The sequence below is a fragment of the Adiantum capillus-veneris genome, chromosome 22 (assembly GCF_014529385.1).
Source record: "Adiantum capillus-veneris isolate H3 chromosome 22, ASM1452938v2, whole genome shotgun sequence".
NCBI lineage: Eukaryota > Viridiplantae > Streptophyta > Polypodiopsida > Polypodiales > Pteridaceae > Adiantum > Adiantum capillus-veneris.
In genome coordinates this window covers 139,852,337-139,871,468 of record NC_140952.1, presented here as the reverse complement: position 1 = coordinate 139,871,468, position 19,132 = coordinate 139,852,337, and positions in this window count along the sequence as shown.

The window sequence follows — 19,132 nt, the reverse complement described above, 5'->3', positions numbered from 1 at the left end:
GTTAGGTGACCATGTAGGTAGTACATAATGCACTTTTATGTCAATTTGGTGGCCATAGGAATTGTATTGAGCATAGAAATCACCTTGTGGCCCTAGGGTCATAGGTGCCAATACAAATGTGTAATGTAATGATCATATGGTCCCAATGACCCAAAATAGAACACCTGATGGACGTGAGGTACATGTATGTAGTACAAAATACTCGTGTAGATCCATAGAATTCTTCACTAGCAAAGAGAGGTTGGTATAGCACAAGGACTAAAGATACCTCCATAGAGGTGCAAAAAATATAAGTCTATAGTCCTAATGTGTGAAATGGAGCACTTTATATTCATGAAACTATAAACTGTCAATATAGAGGGCACCATATGATTCTACGGCCATAAGATTCTTGACCAACATATAGAGCACCCTATGGCCCTAGGGCCATAGGGTGGTAGTATAGAGCAATTAAGTGAACTTTGCATATAGTATATAAAGCATTGTAATTTAATTCTCATGTATATGTCATTTGGATACTCAATCTTTTTTCTAAGTGCTTGATTATAGAAATTCATCACATTTGTAAGTATTTTCAAAGCTAAAAGTAGGTGTTGTTTAAACTTTCAGGTCATCAACAAGATATTGCAATTGAGGATGTTTCATGTGAGGTCATCGGTACAGAAGATGTTCAAGCTATTGAAACTGTTGAAAAAGAGCCTCTCAATCCCCATTTAAACCAAAATTTCCATAAAGATGATGACAAAGAGATCCAAGCTTCCGAAGGTCAACCAACGACAATTCTCCCATGATATCGAGATTGTTGTTTCTCTTTGATTTTATAAATATTGACCAACAATATTGTTTTGTTTTAAAAACTATTTTGCACGCTTGTGAGTTTTAATGTTTTCAAATTAGATGAATTAAATTTAAGTGTGTAAATATCATGTCATGAACATATGGTGGCAAAGAGCACCCATTATCTATGTGACCATAAGAGTGTATACTTGTGAGCTTGAGTATTTTCCAAATAAATGAGTTTAATTTAAGTGGAAAATTTATACATAGACATTAGGTTACAAAGGTCATCCTTTAGCTTTGTGATCAAATGATGTATGATGTAAAACTTTAAAGCTATGTGGTTATTGATATATTATGTAATGCTTTTAAGCTATGTGATGCTTTATTGTCACACATATGACATTGTACCACTTAAGGCTAGGGGTCTTGTCAAAGCATCCTATGATCTTAGGGTTAGAGTTTTTTCATTGTTGAAGACAAATTTCATGGTTGTAACATCATATCATTCTTTGTAGACATGCAACCTTATGGCCCTAAGGCCATAGGGTGTCAATTGTATGCATCCTCTAAAATATTTAAAAAAATCTATGACTAGTGACCTCATGGTCAAAGGTTCTAATTGTAGGCCACACTTTGTAAGTAGTAGCTTGTAAAAGAGCATATAACAAATTACGGTCTTAGGATCAAAAGGTTCATACACCATAAAAACCAAGGTAAAAATCCCTCCGCTCTTGTATATGTAGTAGTGAAGCAACATGACCACCCTATGGCCTTAGGACCATAGGGTTCCTTGTTATCATAAATAGCACCCTATAGCCTTAGGGCCATAGGCTACCTTATAATGCAAAGATGATCCCATATCCCTAATGTGCTAGTACATAGGTAAAAAGAAGATGAATCTATTGTCCTTAGCTTCAAAAGAGAGCACCTTATGGTAATTGAAGCTCTACATAAGTACCTTATGTACACCTAGTCCCATAAATTTCACTATGTGTACTATATAGGTAATGCTCTCATTGGCCACATTAGTGATCATAGGTTTCTTAGTTAGCAAAGAAAGCACCTTGTGGCCCTAGGGCCATAGGGTGCCAATATGGATGTGAAATATAATGTTCCAATGGTTCGAATGACTCAAAATAGAGCACCTTATGGACAAATGGCCATAAGGTTCCTCACTAACATATGGCTCCACAAAAATATAGAGAGGACTGCATGGCCATAGGGATAGAGGATGTCATTTTAGAGGTGCAAAAAGATGAGCCTATAGTCATTATGTATAACTCAACACCTTATGTCCATATAGCTATAAACTTTTCATATAGAAGTCACCCTATAGTCCTAGGGCGATAGGGTGCTAGTATAGAGCCATAAAATAAATATATCATGTAGTATATACAACATTGCAATATAGTTATGAGATATTTAATATGTAGTTTGGATACTTAATGTTTTTTTAAGCCATCAAGATTGTAGGTATTTTCAAAGCTAAAAGTGGGTGTTGTTTAAACTTGCAGCTCTTCAACAAGACTTTACAGTTAACAGTGTCTCTTGTAAGGTCATTGATACAAAGGATGCTCCAGCTATTGAGCCTATTGAAGAAGAATCTATCAATCCTCATTTGAACCAACAAGCTTGTAAAGAAGATGACAAAGAGATACAAGTTTTTGAAGGTCAACCATCGCAGTTGTTGGACAGAAATTCCAGCGGTACAATGGAAGTAGACGATGATGCAAGCTCCAAAGCATATAGAAGGACAAAAGAAGACTCTGTCAATAACATTTTAGTAGCTCAAGATTTGAGCATTAGAGTGCATGGTGATCCAAATCTTTCATCCAATGATGGACCAACGCTGACTATAATATTGAGCTTGTGTGGATTGCTTTTGAGGCATTGTTGGCAAAAGTCCAAAAAAATGAAGAGCTTGAAGTTTAAACATGAGTATATTTTTTTGTGACCAGGATGCATTGATTTTTTAAAGAGTCTCCTAAGCATCTCCAATGTTGGCATATGGTCAACAGCTAATGATACACAGGTTATGCAAATCATCAAGATTTTAGAGAAGGAAGCTGGAGAACAATTTCCATTCTTTATGATTTGGGGGCAAAGTCAATGTCAACAATGTGTAGACTCAAGAATCACTCGCCCCGACAATCCTGGAGTAGAGGCATTTTTCAAACCTTTAGCTATTGCATCAGCAAAGTTTGGGATTGATTTAAAAAGATTGCTTCTTATAGATGATGCACCATTGAAAGAATGCATTAATCCTGCATTAAATTGTATATTTCCACCATCATTTAACATTGATGAGGAGGATAATATTCTCCTTGGAGAGCTGCTACCATATACCAAAGCTCTTCATCATGTCAACGACATTCGTACAATTACAAGATCTTCTTTGTATGGACAAGCTCCCATAGTGCAAGGTCACGAGCTTTACAATCATGTACAAAAGGTTGTTTCAGAGTGGGAGGAGCGCAATTTGGTTTGTCTACAAAAAACCTACTCTACAAGCAGGCTACCAGAAGCTCCTCGCGTTCTTGATGATGAGAATGGTGCCTCATCTAGCAGTACTGGAATGTCCACTAGAAGTCAAGATAAGAAAAGGCTGACACTTGATCAAGAAAAAATGAGGATATTGAAGAATATCAAATCTATATCAACCTTGAAAGGAGTTGAGTTAATTATGCTTGCTCAGAAATTGGGGTACAAAGAGCCTGTGATCAAAGCACATGAAGCCAAGAATTATATCAAACAACTCAAAAGTCAATATTGTATTAAATAGGTTCACATTTGTAGAGATGATGGAACAAAATGTTGTAATGTTATGGCATTTACAAATGATCTTTGTGTATAGAAAAACCTTTGTAAGAGTGCTTATGTTTTCAACATACATGAAGATGTGAAAGTGTTCTAAATTTTTCTATTAGAGTTATGAGTAGAACATGAGCTTGATGTGCCAAATGTTTAGTTTTTTTATTTAGAAAGATTTTATAGTCTTTTATTTTGTAATTTGAGGTCATTGAGCTATTAAGAACAATGTACATGGTCATAAGGCCAAAAGTTGATTTGTAACCATATAAAAATTTGCACTTTATTGTATTAACACCCTAAGGCCATAGGCTGGGTCAAATAGATTTACACTTGAAGAGAGGATGGAACAAGGTTTTGTAATGCACTGTCATTATGTACTTTGTGAGAAAGCTTATGTTTTTAAATAGATTTACACATAAAAAGATGATGAAACAAAGTTTTGTATTGTTTTTGCACTATGTACTAATGGCTCTATACTAAATCCATATGGCCTTAGGGCCATAGCGTTCCCTTTTAATGTAAGGATTCACAAATGTGAGATTATGACCAGGGGACCACAAGATGCCAATAGAGAGCCATTCGGTCATCTTTGTATGTAGCACATACAAATCCTGTATCTAGTACACAAGGCAACTAGACCACCCTATGGCCTTAGTGCCATATGGCTCCTTGTTGACATAAAGGTGTAAAAAGATGAGCATATTGTCCTTAGATACAAAATTGAGCACATACACTTTAAGTTTATAAGCCCTCAGTAAGAGAGGACATCATATGAACTTGGCCATAGGATCTTTTACTAACATAGACAGCATCTTTTGACCTTAGGACCACAAGGTTCTAGTACAAAGTCATTAGTGCATAATGATTTTGTATGTAATTTTACCTAAAGCAACCTAACCATCATATGGCCCTAAGGCCATAGAGTTCATTATTAACATAAAGGTGCAAAAAGATGAGCATATGGTCCTTGCTTAAGGCTACTTGACCACCCTATGGCCTTAAGTCCATATGGTTGTCTATTAGCTTAAGGGTTCAACAAGATAAGATTATGACCTTGTGGCCACAAAATTCCAATAGAGAGCCATTAGGTCATCTATGTATGTAGTACATAAGGATCTCGTATGCAATTACAGAATGAAATTTGTGACCACCATAGGGTTCAAGCCCTCAATAATAGAGAGCATCCTATGACCCTAGGGCCATAGGGTTTTCCACTTACATAGAAATCATTCTTTTAACCTAGGGCAAAAGGCTTATAAGACCACAATATTTGAGAGCATCCTATTACCCTAGGACTAAAGGGTTATAGTACATAGCCATTAGCACATAATGCTTATGTATGTATGAGATAAGGCAGCCTAATCACTCTATGACCCTAATGCCATAGAGTTCTCTATTAACATGAAGGTGCCAAAAGATGAGCATATTGTCCTTACCTAAGGAAACTTGACCACCCTATGGTCTTAGGGCCATAGGGTTCCTTGTCAACTTAAGCATGCAACAAGATGTATGGAACAAGCTTTTGTAATATTTTAAATCTTCTTGTATCTTGAAACCATAAGCACTCTCACAAGAGATTCCAAAGAGCATCCTATGACCCTAGGACTAAAGGGTTATAGTACATATCCATTAGTACATAATGCTTATGTATGTATTAGATAAGGCAGCCTAACCACTCTATGACCCTAAGGCCATAGGGTTCTCTATTAACATGAAGGTGCCAAAAGATGAGCATATGGTCCTTACCTAAGGAAACTTGACCACCCTATGGTCTTAGGGCCATAGGGTTCCTTGTCAACTTAAGCGTGCAACAAGATGTATGGAACAAGCTTTTGTAATATTTTGGCATCTACAAATGATCTTTGGAATCTCTTGTGAGAGTGCTTATGGTTTCAAGATACAAGAGGATTTAAAAAATTTAAAGATACAAGAGGATTTAAAAATTTTAAAGTCTTTTTTACCATTTGATATTGTTTTATACGTTTACTAAATGTAGCTACATGAAGCCAAATTGTAAGAACCTTGCTATTTGTTTTTATGCAAACCACCCTATGGTCTCAATGCAATAGGGCACCACCTCTATCTTCTACAAGACCTTTACCAATTGTAACTATAAGAAGCCACATGATTTTCACTCCATGACATTTGCACCCTATGAACATCAGGCCACAAGGTGGTATAATTGATTCCACAAATCACTTACTTTGTGTGGCTTGGATTTAGCACCCTATGATCCTAAGTTCAAGGAGTTTACTTCCAAGTCACAAAGTAAAAAGCAAAAGCCTCTATATTGAGAACTGCAAAGAAAAACATAAGCCTATTTGTTCACACTTAGGCTCAATTTAATGATAGCTAAAAAAGAAGGCTATTTTTTTTAGGGAAAAGAAAACCTTTTTGAGAATCTTCTGAAGTGTTTATCATTTTAAATTACCACTCCACAATTTTAATGTCAAAAGAATCCAAGGGATTTGCATCATATGCTATTAAACCCCTATGACCTTGAGGCTATAAGACAAACAAGGTTCCTTTTCTAAAATGTACCGCAAAAGTTGTCATGTAACATATTGGGTGCCATGTGTAGAATGTGCTCATTGTTTTATAATCACAATTTGATTATTGACTATATGATCATACATGTTAAAATGATATTATATTTTTTAAAGGATTCCAAATCTAAAGAAAAAGAGTTTAAACATAACTTGATCTTTATTGTACTCATCATGCATCATAATTATCATCCACCAAAACTTTTGGTGTTGCATATATTTTCAATCTTTTTATTTAATGAGAACATGCATGTTATAGCTTGAAAAGTAACAAAGATTTGAATTTGTGAGGTGCATCTTATTATGAGGATACTTTTCTTATTTAAATAGCATTGTAAGTTAATGGTTTAATATTTATGGCATATTGCTATGGTTTCTTTCTTAGTAATGTTTTTTTTGGGAGTGATATAAACTACCAATTATTGTTTATGAATGTTATTTCTACAAAAATGGTGTTTGTTTAACACCATTTGTTTAACACCCTCAGACTTGGAGATACCATACTCTTTTACTTAGTACTTTGTTTGATATAAGATCAAGATCATCAATTTTATGAAAAGAGTGGAGTACTACAAAAAGGTGTTTGTTTAACACCCTCTATATTGAAGACACCATACTCTTTGTACTTAGTGCTTTGTTTTACATGAGACCAGCACCTGTTGGTAATCTTTGTGTCTACAATTCATATGATTTGGCATAATCGATGTACAAAATTTTATGGTAGTCACAACAAATGGTGTTTTTAAACATGTCTTTTCTTAGAGACAACAACTCTAAGATCTTCCATTAAAGTCTTAAAACATGTATTAAGGAGTAGATATAGCATATTTGTATAGAATCTTAATCTCATGACCACAAAATTATATGGAAAGTTCTTATATTGTATTTCTATGTAAAGAAAAAATTGTACTTAAAACTATAAAGTTATATTTATGTAAGTGTCTCATATAACAACTTACGGTCACAAAAGAGATATAGTGCCATAAGCAGGATGTTATGATCTTAGGACCATAGGATACTTTAATATTACTATTTAGGTTTTCTAATTGCTAAATATTAGTTATGGTTCTATTATACAATATTAAAATGTAATTAAAACTTGATAGTGTTGCAAAGTTAAGACATTTTATTTCTATAAGTGTCTCATGTTACATTATAGGACACAAAATATATCAAATGGCACTATAAGTGCCATATGTGGCATCTTATGATCTTAGGGCATAGGGTACTCTATAGTATTGTTAAGCTTTTCCAATTGCTAAATGTTAGTTATGGTGTAATTGGTATTTGATAGTGATGCAAAGTAAAGACTTAGTACTTTGCTATACAAGCAAATTAAGGTCATTGATATTATAAGAACATTTGATATTGGTGCAATAAACCTATATAGCTTAGTAGCCATCTTATTGGGTGTTGTTGGATACCTCTTCTTTTAAGATGCCATCTCTAAAAGCCTTGATTAAAGTTTTAAAAGCATTTATTGATTGCAAATCCTTTTGCTGTAACTTACATTAGTGGTTTTATTATAGATTATTAAGTAGGAAAATAAAAATAATAGGTAGAATGTTGACATCACATCTAGACTAACGACAAATTGAGCCTTAAAAGAGTTAAATAACACAATCTTGACATCCCAATTAGCATTTGGGAAACGGGATTTTCCCATATCTTAAATGGTGTTATTCTTCTAGAATTTAATTTCATTGCAGTTGTAAAAAAGGGCACTACTCATCAAAGAGCAGATCATTGTCTAGGATTATTTGAGCGAAATCACCTAAAGGAGTAGACGATGATCTACCAGATGCATATCTATTCTCTGTGGAAATGATACCTCGATGGATGAAAAATATGGTATCATTGATGACCGTAGCTCAAGTGGATTCGCAAATACCACTTCCTATTACAATCGGATTAACTGAGCAATCGGCTATGTATCAAGTACTAGCTGGTAGGCTATATAAAAGAAATCAAGATGGAATATTGCTTATGCATTAATCCTGAAGAGAAAACCCAATACCTAAGTCAAGCACATATTACCATAGTAAGACTTCACTTTGCAAAAGACCAAACTATGCAAAGGATCTTGAGACTTGGAGTATTTTGGCCAACTATGAGGAGTGATGTTCGCTCTTGTTTTATAGGTATCAATGGACTATATCAATTTTTATTCATGTCCATCTTACAACCTTTCTAACTTAAACCATTTTCCAAAGTGTTGGAATTAGGGTTGCAAGGAAACGCACACAACTTGGAGAAGACAAAGGCGTATATACAATGCACGGGGGAAAAACCTCCTAGAGAGGGAAAAAATGCCCCGGCAGTCCTGTGTGTTCACACACATCACTACCACATGTATATGGTAACAATTCCCCCCCGGCGTGATGTCGTGAACCAGAGCTGGCACATGAGTAAAGGAAAGTGTCGTTGTACGAGCTAGTTAGAGGGCTCAAGCTTAAACCCATAGTAGAAGGGATTGTGGTGAAAGCCCTTAAAAGGAAGCCTTTATGCAAGGAGGCTTCATTCTTGAGTATCCACTCTTGAGGATCCAATTTTGAGAGCTCCCTCTCTCTAGAGTGTTCACTCTATGGCCTAGCCTTGAGCTTAATGACTATGCTTGAGAGGCTAGTGCTAACCATTGTAATTAGTTTAAGCTCTTCTTGTTTAATCTAATCCTTATTTTCTCATTATTCTACTTCTTCTCTACATTTCATCTTGTCTCATGAAATAGTATTACACTTTCATTATTCTAGATTTGAGAGATGTATGTACTTCTTGCTAGTAACCACTCGTATTCTTCCATAAGCAATTGATTTGCGATATTTAGCATCACAAATTAGGTTGATTAAGTTGGGTCTTAATCATGTAATTTGTGTGTGCCCTATTCTTTGCTTGTGTGTAGATAGGTTTTATGAAGCTCTAGCACCATTCACCTCGTGTGTGTAGCTATTGATGAAGTGCCATAATTGACATGTGGTAATTAGGGTGTGCTTATCATTAGTGTGTTGGGGGTTTCTAGTCTATGGCAAGTTGGACTTTGGTGGGCTTGATGTGTGCAGGAATTGTTTGATTAGGGATTAGAGTATGGTTTAGAGTTAGTCTTGCCATGGCTAATCTCTACTTGCATTGGAGAGGCGATCTCTTGAATTCTCTATTCCATTCATTCGATGCTCGTGCTTCTATGCCCTAGCTAGGTTGCCGATCCATGAATTTGCTAATTTTGTGTCGGTTGTGATTAGGTTGTGCTACAACACCTCCCTACAAACCATTACCAATACCTGCTTTAAGGGCCCTATTCCCTATGCATACACCCTAATGAAGCACTAGCCAATTGAGAAAAGAGTGTTTGATTGGGATTGGGAAGCTCTAGATGGCTTTAAACCTATGGATCCATTGTTTGTGTTGGGATTCAGGCCAATTGGCCGGACATCCCACTTACTACTAACCCATCTACTAACTTAACCATTATATATTTATTCTTTAATACACAGAAAAAGGAGCTGCAACATGATAACGTTGCTGTGCGATCCACCCCAAGCAGCTCTCTCTCTCTCTCTCTCTCTCTCTCTCTCTCTCTCTCTCTCTCTCTCTCTCTCTCTCTCTCTCTCTCTCTCTCTCTCTCTCTCTCTCTCTCTCTCTCTCTCTCTCTCTCTGCTCTCTCACTTGCACTCGCACTCGCACACACTTCCTGAGGCACCTTCAACTGGTATTAGAGCCAGGTTTTGTGCTTACCGTTTTTGCGTCCGCACGCGCGTGCAATTTCAAAAGTGCAAACAAGATTTTGATTTCGGCATCGGCAAATTCAGTGTTCCGAGAGCGTTTCCATCAGGTGTCTTGCAGTTTTACCCACCTTTTGAAGCTGCTCATGCAATCAAAAGCTTCATCCGAGCTACGCTTCAAGAGTTGTATTTTTCAACTCCACTTTTGCTAGAGGTACAGGTACAGGTCCAGGACACAGGTGCAAGTTGTTCAAAGACTATTTTGGGATTGTATATAGCCGTTTTATGGCTATTATGCGTTATTGAGATGGTGTTTATGGGCTAATTAGGAGCACTTTTTGGCATCGGATTGACATTGTCTCGGGTTTTTCAGGCATCCATCTCCTCACAGGTTCTTGCATACATACAGGAAATCTAGGTTTCTTACAGATTGCAATGTTTAGCATTAACACAGATTTTCAGTGGGAGTACTTGATGCGCATATGCATTGTTTTGGCACTTTTGATAGTGCTTGAGCTCTTTTGAGAGCGGTTTTACTCCCCGCCGCCCGCAGGGATTTGTTTACTGCTTGCACATTTCGCTTGGCACTTGTTTGAGCGCGTACACTGTACCTTGCAGTATTGTTGACAATGGATATACGTTGAGTTGCAAAAACTGCCATATGTACCTTTTGTGGAGCCGATTTGGCTTATTTCTGGCAGTCTCGATCGTTTTTGACACTCGGTTCGGAGGCCCTTTGTGAGATTGGGCTGGTTTCTTGTCTGCATAACCTTTTGTGAGCGTCGATAGCGTGAGGTTTCTTGAGCTGGGGGATTCTCGAATGTTGAGATCCTTTCGGTGATAGTTGCTGGAGTACCCCTTTTTCGTGGCCTTGCCATAGGACATGTATAGAGAGGGCTAGGTGCATTTGACGCCGTGTTGGCAGTCTTGGGTCAGCTTTTGACTTTTTATGCACAGTTAGTGGTTGATGCGCCTGTTGTCTTATGCTCTTAGAGCATTACTTTTGATACATTACTGATCTCTTCTGATAGTTTTGGATTGAGATCCTGTGAGTTTTTCTAGGGAAATTCTGCCAAATTTTTCCCAAAATTACCAGTGTTTATCACCATATTATCTTTAGCTTGCAGCCATGTCATCTAGTGTTGAAAAGGATATTTACAATATCCGGAAATTTAATGGGACGAATTTTGCTATCTGGAAAGATCATATACAAGATGTTCTTATACAAAAAGGTCAACTGGATCCTATCATGGAGCGCCCAGAGGGAAAGTATACAGATGTTGAGTGGGAGAAACTTGATGCTAAGGCCAAATCTATCCTCCATTTACATTTTCCAAATTTGTGTACTTTACTATAGTTGGAGAAAGGAATGTTGGAGATATATGGGATAAGTTGTGTTCCAGTTATGAGAACAAAAGTGCCACTAATAAGGTTTTGTTGATGAAGAAGCTGTTTGACCTTCGTATGAAGGAAGAGAGCACTATTTCTACTCACATTAATGTGTTCAATATCATTTTCACTCAGTTGACCACTCAGGGTCTTCAATGAGGAAATCAAATGTATATTCTTGCTATGCAGTTTACCCTCGTCTTGGGATACGTTCTGTACTACGATTAGCAACTCAGCACTTGGTACCGGTCTAGTGTACAATGACGTCCTTGGGAGTCTGTTTACCGAGGAGATTCACAAAAAATCTCTCGAAGGCAAGAAGGATGGTAATGCGTATGTTGCTAGTGATAGATAGAGGGGTCACACTCAAAGTCGTGCCAAAAGCAAGGAACGTGGGGGCTCCGGCAGTAAGTCTCGGGGTTCTATGCGTAATGTCGAGTGCTATCACTACCATAAAAAAGGGCATGTGAAGAAGGATTGCAGGAAATGGTAGCAAAGGAAGAAGGATAAACAATCCGGTGAAACTTCTAAGTCTGATGATTCAAACAAGGGCAAAGCAAAGTTAGAGGAGATCAATGTGCTAGAGTCTTCAAATTCTCCTATTATAGAGACTCTTCTAGCGGTCGTTATGCTATTTACCTCTGAGGACCATGCCCGGGGACCACCGGCTGTACCATCTTCACATGGATACATCGTGATCTCCGACATCCCTCCCGCTTGAAACCGACACCGAGACAAGACTCCTCCTGCTCTTTGATGCCAACTCAAGGGGGTGATAACATTCAATTTTTCTCATATGGATCCCTTAGCCCCAAAGAACCTTGCTTACCGATCAAACTTACCAATCAAAGTCATCAGACTAACTTGGAACTCAACCTTCCAGGGTCAATTGGTGGGAGTTCTCTAATTCACCCTTGGTTCAAGGTCATTGACGCTTTTTTTCCGGTTAGGACCGAGCACAACCATCAATGTGTTTCCCTAAGGTGAGTGTATTATAATCTACACGAATCCCTTGATCCCAAGTTGTTCCCCGCTCCGTAGATCGGAGTCCCTTTTTCCTTGCTCTGGACTTAATTGTTAAGACAACATAAAATTGGGTTCAACTTTCCGAACAACAATTAACCCTCCAGAATCCGCTCACCCACCGAACCGTTTGATAAATGCACCTTCACAAGGTAGTACTATGATACTAGAAAACAGTATTCCAATCATGGCGAACGAAGAATACATTTCAAGCATTTGAAAGCAGCATGCAAACTGCTGCATACCCTTGCAAATATGCATTTATCAGGTCGTTCCCACCTTTTCCTTTATAGAATACTTTTACTTCCTTTTTCCTTTAATATTAGTAAGATTATCTAGTTATCTTTCAAGCAATCACATATACTTCTCCAGGCATATCCCGATCCTTGTCCTAGGACTCGGGTATCGTGTCTCCTCTGCCACCTGTGGATGCGGCGCCATTACATAGATTCCAATTCTTATTTTTCTTTATCTTGTGTGGGAAAGGCTTCAAAAGTAATCTACTTTTGGTTCCTTTTAAATCAATACTCTCGAGAAGAAGAGCAAAGGTCCGGCTGATGAGGACAATTGTGGAATAGCCCATTTAGGTTTCTAGCCTTTCCAAGGTTTCTTTTTCCCAAACAATTTAAGGAGTTCCTTAATTAAATCACATCCTCCTCCCTTATCATGATCCCTCCATGTATCCTTTTTCCTTCCTCCTTTTCCCATCGGCATCAGGACTACCCGGACCAGGCCGATTTCCAGACGCATCCGCGGGTCACAGCCACCCGGCCTGGACACACTCCCATTCAATCCCATTTCTAGGGCAATGAATGAACCCTGAGCTCAAACATAGACCAACGGTTATCAGTCCTAGCCTAAAAGGACCATCCCCCGTTGTATCCCATAGGTAAACACTTGCGCCAGCCTTTTTCCAAACAATGAAGACAAGTTCACACTTAAATCGCTATGTTATGCTAGGGCTATCCACGTCATTCTTATTGGTAAAGTTTTTAATCCTAGTTTAAATTTTAAATTAAGCTGCTTGAGTTATAAACCCTTAATTCCTAATTCCTTTTAATTTTCTATTCAAACAAGACCTTAAGAAAACAACAAATCTCATGGAAGTTTCAGGTTTTGTCTCTACGTAAGTTTCAAGCTATCCCCAACTTCGATGAATCCCATTTTGGTCCCTTTTCATCATTTGCCATCCATGGGGCATCTCCATGGAAGCATTGGGAGTTTTATGTTCAAGCAACACGGTCATGACACCCGTGAAGCTATCCCCTTACTCCCCCCTTCAAATTTGCAAAACAAACTTGAAATGAACAATGCATATGCTTTCTATAATGAGTTTTTCTTGGTGTGTCTATGTGTGGTACACACAAAACTGTGAAATGCACCAACTTGCAATCTTGGGCAACTAATCAAAACTTCCTTTGAGTGCTTATGCAAGAGTAAAACCCTTCTATGCATGGTCGTGTAAAAATGGCAAAGTTCCTAAGAGTGGACTTGCTAGTGTATCGTAAAATATGCATGTACTAGTGTATGAATGATTAGCAAATTCTTCTTTAGGAAGGGAGTTAGGCGTACCTTTACTATTGTGGAGAGGATTAATCAAGTGGTTTAAAGAGGCTTAAGGTTTCGGGACTTAATGTGTAGATAGTAGAGTTTCCTCATTGCTTTGGAAGAGTAACGGCAAGTGTATTGACGTGGCCCGATCTTTTCCGCTTCCTTTTGCTTGAAAACCACCAATTTGGCTATGGGAATAGAAAAAGATCAAGAAAATTCAAGCTATGGAAAGCTTGTAGGTTAAGAGATAGAGGGTGAAGAGAGTAATGGTAATTTGGATTATGGTTATGGCTTCTCTTGAGGAGAGAGGGATGTGTAGGTGTGTGTGTGTGAAGGAGGATTAGCATTGGCTTTTCATGGCTCATTATCAAGCTTGCACTATCAAAATGTGAAGAGAAGTGAAGGGAAGTGAATTGAAGCGAAGTGAAGTCAAACGAAGCGTTTAATGAGTAGGGAAGGCCTCATTTTAAACTTATTTTGACAAGGCCCTTAACTTATCATGATAAGTTACTTTTTGCATATCTTGATATGTTGTCTTCCTTTTCCAAGCTTCTCCAACAAGCTACTTATGCAAGAAGCTTCTTTTCCTACAAGTGGCTTATGCATGAAGCTACTTTTCTACAAGTGGCTTATGCATGAAGCTACTTTCCTACAAGTGGCTACTTTTCAATTCAACAAGTGGCTACTTTTTTAATTCAACAAGTGGCTTCTTCAACAAGCTACTTTCAACATGTGGATTTTTTTTTTCAACAAGTTACTTTTTCACCTTACCCTATTCTTTCTTTGTTTTCTTATGCAAAAAAACTTTTCTTCTTTTGTTGAGATAAAACTAATATCCCATGCATTGGTTATATCCACGTTCCTATGGTGAAAATTGAAAGCGTCTCGTGGATAGCTTTGCATTGATTATATCCATGTTCCCATGGTGAAAAACGAAAGCGTCTCGTGGGTAGCTAGGGTGTTTTACTTGATGGTATTCGGAAAGTCGACGGCTTAGATATTTCAGCAAGACTAAGAGATAAGAGGAGGACCTTATAAACTCCCCAACAAAAAGAAAGAGCTGTCCTCAGCTTGAAAATAAGGAAGCTGGGAAATCTTCATTCGCACATTACACTTTCAGCTTCTGGGTAACGCTAATTTATCCTTCCTTGGCTGGCTAGCCTATATAAGGTGCACTATATTTTCATTTCTTGCAGTATTATTCCCTTTGTCTTTCACTTTTCTTTCCATCCCTTGTCAAAATTCCTTAGGTTTGTCTCTTTACTCATTATCTTATGTTATGGATCGGTGTGGCAAGAGCTAGTTTTATCTGTAGCCATTCCTCATCTACAACAAACAAGTGAATCCGTGAGGAAAGATTTTGTGGAGCGATATGGGCGCCTGCTATTTCCTCACTTGGGAACGTCAGTAGCTCAAACCAAATGGCGGACATTTCAAAGTATAACAAGGATGACCCTTTGGGGTTGGGATCACTTTCGTAATAATGTCCGTTTAGCTATGGTTACTGAAGCTATGGGTTTGGGTCCTTGGTATTACTGCGTGATGACGTCAATGCATCAAGGTTTTTTAGAACGAGTCTTTTTGCTTGCTCAATTCCTTCCTCATCAAAAGATATATCTTTACCCTCACTTTGGTTTACCACTTAGAGGGCCGTTTAACTTCACACCTCATACTAGAGAGATTAGTGCAATAATTTCACAGCGAATCTTTCCTATTGATGAGAGGCCTAATATATGCCCTGCTTGTGGTAGTTGCTTTTGTGATCATGTAATGGATGGGCTTATTGACCTCTAGTAAATTTATCTTTGTTATATCCCTTAACAAGTTCATCATGTTCTAAGATCTTGGTGCCTGTCTTAAGTCCTTCTTTCCCTGATTTCTCTTTATGGATATAATGAAATTGGTTCTGAGTTCATATATCTTGTATTTTATAGAAGTCCCTGAGAGAATTTCAAACTTAGCTAAATCTATTTATTAATTTTGTAATTCCATACACAGATCCAAGTCACAAGATGTAGAGGAAAACACTAATCTCGTTATTATTTAGCAAAAGGTCAGCTACAAAAGTTCAATAAGATAGAACTTGGATTTTGTAGTTACATGGGCTAACATGGTTTAGTTTGAGTACAAAAAAGAGGAGAATCCTGATCAAAAAGATGAGGAAACTGAGAAGTAAGGCGTTCCCAATCTTCCCAAGAGGCATCTTCAATGGGGTAGCCCTTCCACTGGACTAAAGCCTCCCAATTGTTCGATGTCGTAGCTTCCGCTCCTTCATGTCTAAAATTTGTTTTGGCTCCATCTGGAATTCTTCTTGTGTGATAAGAATAGTATCTTCGTCATTTAGGATGTGAAGGGGATCTGCAACATATCTTTTTAGCAAGCTAACATGAAAAACATTGTGCACATGCAAGTGAGGGGGTAAAGTGAGTTCATAAGATTGGTCCCCTATCCTTCTCAATGGGTCCACAATATCCATATGCTAACTTCTTGTATTTTCCCAATTTGAGTGAACTTCTCTTTGGTTTGACCCTAAGGAAAACTCTATCTCTTGCCTTAAAAATCCGGGGGGATCTATGTAAATCAGCATAACTCTTTTGCCTGTCACTTGCTCTCTTAAGGTTCTCCCTTATTATTTTGATTTGATGATCCATGTATTCAAGTGTTTTCTTTGCTGCATGTACTGGGAGACTTGGGTTGGCCATTGTGAGAGGAATGATGCAGTCTTGTCCATAAAGAGCTTTGAATGGTGACATTCCTAGGCTTCTATGGTAGGAAGAATTATAAGAAAATTCCACTAAGGGTAAAAACTTGATCCAAAGATGAGGTTGCTGATGACTGCAGTATGATCTCAACATATCTTCTATGACTTGATTAACTTGATTAACTCTTTCAGTTTGTCCATCTATCTCTGGATGATAGGCTGAACTTAGATTTAATTGAGTGCCTAAGGATTGGAACATGGCCTTTTAAAACTTAGAGGTAAACTTGGCATCACGATCACTGATTATCCTAGAAGGTATTCCATGTAATCTGATAATTTCTTCACAAAAATTTGAGCAATATGTGGTGCAAAGGCAGTGGCTTTAACTGGGACAAGGTGAGCTACTTCGGTGAGTTTATCCACCACCACAAAAATTGAATCAAAATTTCCAGCAGTCTTGGGTAACCCTATTACAAAAACCATATTGATGCACTCCACTTCATTGTAGGTATATCCAAGGGTTGTAGCTTCCCAGGAATCTTAACTCTTTCAGCCTTCACCTTTTGGCATACCAAACACTTCTTAACATACTCTAAGGTATCCTTTTTCAGCTTAGGCCAGTATAAATTCTGTTTAAGAGAAGCAAACATTTTGTGATAACCTGGGTGAGCTGCAAGGGGAGTTTCATGAGCTTCCTTTAGAATTTTCATCCTTAAGCATGTAGGTATGCACAATCGATTCCTGAAGAATAAGAGTCCATCTTGAATAGAGTAGCGTTCCAGATATCTTTTATGAACTTGAGCTTGGATTTCCTAGATCAACGGACCAAATTGCTCATCACTTGGGAGGGTATTTTGAACTTCTTCAGGTAGAGTTGAATGGACTAGTGTAATGGCAAGGGCCACTACTCGTCGGCTTAGAGCATCAGCAGCTTGATTTTCCTTGCCTGGTCTAAATTTGATCTCAAAAGTGAACTCTTGTAGGAACTCAACCCACCGCCTTTGTTGCATATTGAGATCTGGCTGAGTGAAAATCCACTTGAGACTTTTGTGGTCAGTAATAACAAGCTCAAACATCTGACCTAGAAGATAGTGTCTCCACTTTTTGAGGGCATGAACCATAGCCAGTAGTTCAAGGTCATGGGTGGGATAATTCTTTTCATGAACCCTGAGCTTTCGTGATTCATAAAGCTATGGAATGGCCTTCTTGCTGTAGGATTCTGCCTATACCTTGTATGCAAGCATCCACTATCACCTCAAAGGTTTTTTGAAATCTGGAAGTTGGAGAACAGGTTCACTGGCCAAAATCTCCTTTAATTTGTTGAAGGCTTTATCCCTCTTGTCTGACCAGATAAAGGGTTCCTCCTTCTTAGTGAGTTCAGTGAGAGGGCCTGCGATGAGTGCATAGTTCAAACCTTGTGTTGAAATCTATTTTCGGAATATCCTCCCTTTTTATCCCAACTTGGTAATAGCCTGACTTGAGATCAATCTTGGTGAAAAATTTGGAACCCCCGAGTCGATCAAGCAGCTCATCTATGCAAGGCAAGGGATACTTGTTCTTGACGGTGCACTGATTTAGGCCTCAAAAATCTATGCAAAGTCTGAACGTTCCATCTTTCTTCTTTTGGAAGAGTACAAGAGCACCCCATGGAGAGACACTCGGTTTGATGAAACCTTGTTCCAAAAGCTGAGTCAACTGATTCTTCAGCTCTATGGATTCGAAACGTGACATCTTGTAGGGAGTCCTTGCTATTGGTTGGGCACCAGGAATGAGCTCGATCTCATGTACTAATTCCCTAGGTGGTGGAAGAGTTGTCAATTCCTCTGGAAAAATATCTTGATATTCATTTAGCCATTCAGACTGTGATTCTTCTGATTTGGCCTCTGGTTTATTGAGCTGTATAACAAAAATTGATAGTCCTTTCTTTAACCCCTTAACCAAACAATTGGCTTTGACCACCTTTAGGGGAGCTTTCGCTGTTCCGCCTTGCACTAAGACTTGTTCACCCTTTGAGTTTGAAAAAGAGATGCTTCCTTCACTGCAATGGATGTTGTCTTTATTTTTGCTTAGCCAATCCATCCCTAGGATTCCTTCAAATTGGCCCATCTTTAGGATTCTTTCAGATATACAAGCTAGTTAAACTCTTTTAAAGATAGACCTTTCAAAAAGGTAAACTCTTCGTTATTTTCTCTCATTCAAAGCTTTTGTTTTTTCTCTTTCTATTATGCCAAAAACTTTATACATCTCGGGGAAATAATTACTGATATAGGCTAGCACTTCTTTAGTACTTTCTAGACATCAAGTTCTTCTATTTGCTTTTGGACAATTACGAGTACTTCCTCTTCTTGAGAGGTCCACATCATCTGTAATTGAGAAGTTATTTTCCATTACCTCACCCTTTTCTACAAGAGTCAGTTAAAACCTTTATCTATCCAAGGACATAAATTGCGCTCTGATACCACTTGTTAGGCCATGCCCGGGGACCACCGCCTGTACCATCTTCACATGGATACACCGTGATTTTCGACATCCCTCCCGCTTGAGACCGACACCAAGACAGGACTCCTCCTGCTCTTTGATGCCAACTCAAGGGGGTGATAACATTCAATTTTTCT